At 49.7% G+C, this 3,127-nt stretch overlaps 1 long non-coding RNA gene across 1 annotated transcript; it reads right to left on the bottom strand.

The window, feature by feature from the left end:
• Window positions 1-329: 329 nt before the first annotated feature.
• Window positions 330-1,280, bottom strand: LOC128799671 (uncharacterized). Its single transcript, XR_008434795.1, has 2 exons — window positions 1,087-1,280; window positions 330-549 (listed from the first exon to the last, which is right to left on the bottom strand). It is a non-coding gene; the product is annotated as an uncharacterized LOC128799671 (long non-coding RNA).
• Window positions 1,281-3,127: the final 1,847 nt, after the last annotated feature.

The following is a 3,127-nucleotide window of genomic DNA, read 5'->3' on the forward strand; positions in this document are numbered from 1 at the left end:
AGCACCAGGGAACCGTGGGCTGTGCATGGGGCACAGCACTGGGACAGCTCTAGGGTTTGGTGGGTTTCTGCTGAAGCCCCTAGGTTTGGGAGTCGCTTGGTCTCTGTGACTCAGCACTCTTCTGGGTTTCCCAGGAAGGGCAGCATCACTGCAGGTGTGTTTGTTGGGTCCCACAGGCATGGTAGGGGTGACCCTGGATGCTGCACAGCTGGGTGCTGAAGGGGCTTCTGGTGCTTGTCGAGGTGGGGAGCTCCAGCCCCAACATGGTGGCACACTGGCAATGTAGGGCTGGGGAGCCCAAACAATGACTGGCAAGAACAGGCAGGAGATCATGCTCCTTTAAAATGTCTTTATTAAAAAGTGACCAGCTCAGGTGGGGGCCCAACGGGTTGTACACATGCCGCCACTGCTTCCCGGAGTGGCACAGAGGAGGAGGAGTGCAGCTCTGTCCACTTTGCACACAGGCAGAGCCGAGGATTCTGTCCTCACGGGAGCAGCAGGATTCCAAAGTCTGAGTTGTAGCTTGGGTCCTCATTCCAGCTGACATTTCTGGTGGTTAGAGTGAGAAATTAAAAAGGTTCCTGCGGACACTAGAACTAGTTGCTCACCCTTTGCAGTTGTTTAGGTGTGGGAGGGGTCCCCGCCCTCCCTTGTGAGGCAGCTTCAATATAGATAAAAGTTGTCAATCACATGTTGCTCCCCTCCCCAGTTGAAGCTGCCCGTCAAAGGTTAACACACTCCCCGGTTCTAGAAAGTTCCCCTGTTCTGTTAACCCCATTGGACCTTGTTAGAATGCCACTCCTCTCCTGTATCCCAATTGGTTCATTGTATGTCACCCCATCCTGTCTCCTCCCTTTTGCCCCTTAACCATTGGTTGCTATGTACCCTAGCCACTCCTACTCCCCTGCCCTTATGTTCTCGGTCCCGCCTTTGTTCTGGGCTCTCGGAGCTAGTTACCCTCCAAGAGTGTTGCTGTTCCTCGCCTACTCCTCCCACTCCTTCTTTCTCCTACAATAAACCTCTCGGATCCTACTGCTCGGGAGACATCTCGTCTTTATCTGGTGGAGCTATTCGGGTTTCACCTACCCCTCCCTGCGGACCGGTCAGCCGAGGATCATTCCCCGGACTGGCTGGGAACCCAGGGAGCCCCCAGAGCTGAACTTTTACTACATTTAGGTCTTTCAATTTCATTGTCGCTCGCTGTTTTAGGGGGTTTTTGGTGCTGGATTTGGTGTGTTTCTGCATTTGCATATTGCCTCTGATGTCACTTCCTCCTCACAGTCCTGGGTGCCATTTTCTAGGAAGCAGCAGGGGTGAGACCCAACCCGACAGGGAGGGATTTCTAACAGGGGATGAACAACAAGTAATTAACAGGGGAGGAACAAGAGATAGTTAACGGGGGATGAACAACAGGCAATTGATTAACAATAGGCCATTAGGTAACACTCTATAACCTTTAAGAAATAAGCAATTTCATATTCATAACAATGACTGTCTCCCTTTCTAGCCGTGCTCCCCCTGCCATGTGCTCATCGTGGCACCTCCCTCCCTGCAGGGCCCAGCCACCTCCTGCAGTCTGGCTTCAGCTGAGGCTGCATAGCACCTCCACTCCACTCTGCAGGTCCCCACAGCTGTCTGTGTCCAGTAGGGCTCCCCAGCTCTTTGGTCACTGGCTGCGGCACTGTCTGCCTCGGTGTATCCCAGATTTCTCGAGTCCCCACTGTGAACACGACAGCATGTGGCAGTCTACAGCCCTGGGCGTTTGCGGCAGTACTGCCAGCTTCTTTTCTTGTTTTTGGCGCTGCTATGATTCCAGAATCTGGTGGGTGTACTGGATGAAGTCCCGGGCGCCAATGCGGGGGTGATTTTGGCTGCTGCCTCCACGTATTTGACACAGCATCTCTCCTCCCACGGGCTGCCTGCGGCACTCCATCATCTTGAATGAGTGTCTCCGGTGCCATGGGGCGACTGCCATCTTGGGAGAGTGACTCACGTGCCATGTACTGACCACCATCTTGGGTGATCTGTGTCCAAAGCACATGGTGTCTTCTATGTTGGGGTTTTTCTGTGGGCTATGCCCATGGTGCATTACTGGCAGTACAGGGCATGGAGCCCAAAGATGGCTTTTTCAGCTGTGGTATGGGTGGCATCTCTCCTGCTGTTTCTGCATCCTGTTTGGCTTCTAACTGCCCAACCCAGTTTGAGATAAACAACAAGAGTTTTATAATGTCCATAGTGGCTTTCAGAGCTCATTACTTATACTTTACTCCTCACTGGAGTAAAAGAAAAGTTCATACCTTAATGACTGGTTGTTCTTTTACACAGATAAATCTGCCTATTTCTTTGGTGGGCTCTTCCTTCTATTCTTCAGCTTTTTTGTTTCTTTGGCTCTTATGCTGTCTGGATTTCTAGCTCTAATGGCTTTTCTGGCTTCTGTTTCACAAAGCTCTTTGGCTGTCCTTTTCTCACAGCTCTGGCTACGTCTCTAGTTCTGACTGTCTTTTTCTCACAGCTGTGAGTTATGGCTCTCTGCTGTGTTGTCTCATTCATTTTCTTGTGGCTTAGTTCTTTTGTTCACATGGGGGTCACCAACTGTTACAGTGCATTGGAGATGGAGTGATGACACACATCAGGGTTTTCATCAGCAGAAGGACTTTATTCATGTACGCAGCTCTTTTTATACGCTACTAAAAAGACTCCACATTCGACTCTGGTTACCACCAAACTATTGACCAATAGCTACCTGCTTGCGTTCATATCAGGGACTGGCTCTCTGTAGCCAAGCCCCTCCTCCTCTTATTAGGCATATAGACCATCTGTATGCTGTGATAAGGTTCCATAGTACAGCTTTGTAACAATGACTGTTTGATTTGGTGGCTTAAACTGGTTCAAAAGTTGTCAACAGCAACAGAAGAATCATTCCAGGTAATGAAGAAGCCTATGCAAGGTACACAGTTCCAGTGAAAAATGTGTATACATGCCATAGCACTTAGCTACTCCTGGAAAAAGAATTTAACTAACAGACTGGTATTTGGTGTGTTCTGTGCTTATATGAAAGAGTTATGCTAGATCTTATGCTAGAGCTTATGTGACTCAGTTTGTTTTCTACATGAGCTCCATGCACTCT

Source organism: Vidua chalybeata, chromosome 1 (genome assembly GCF_026979565.1).
Source record: "Vidua chalybeata isolate OUT-0048 chromosome 1, bVidCha1 merged haplotype, whole genome shotgun sequence".
Lineage (NCBI taxonomy): Eukaryota > Metazoa > Chordata > Aves > Passeriformes > Viduidae > Vidua > Vidua chalybeata.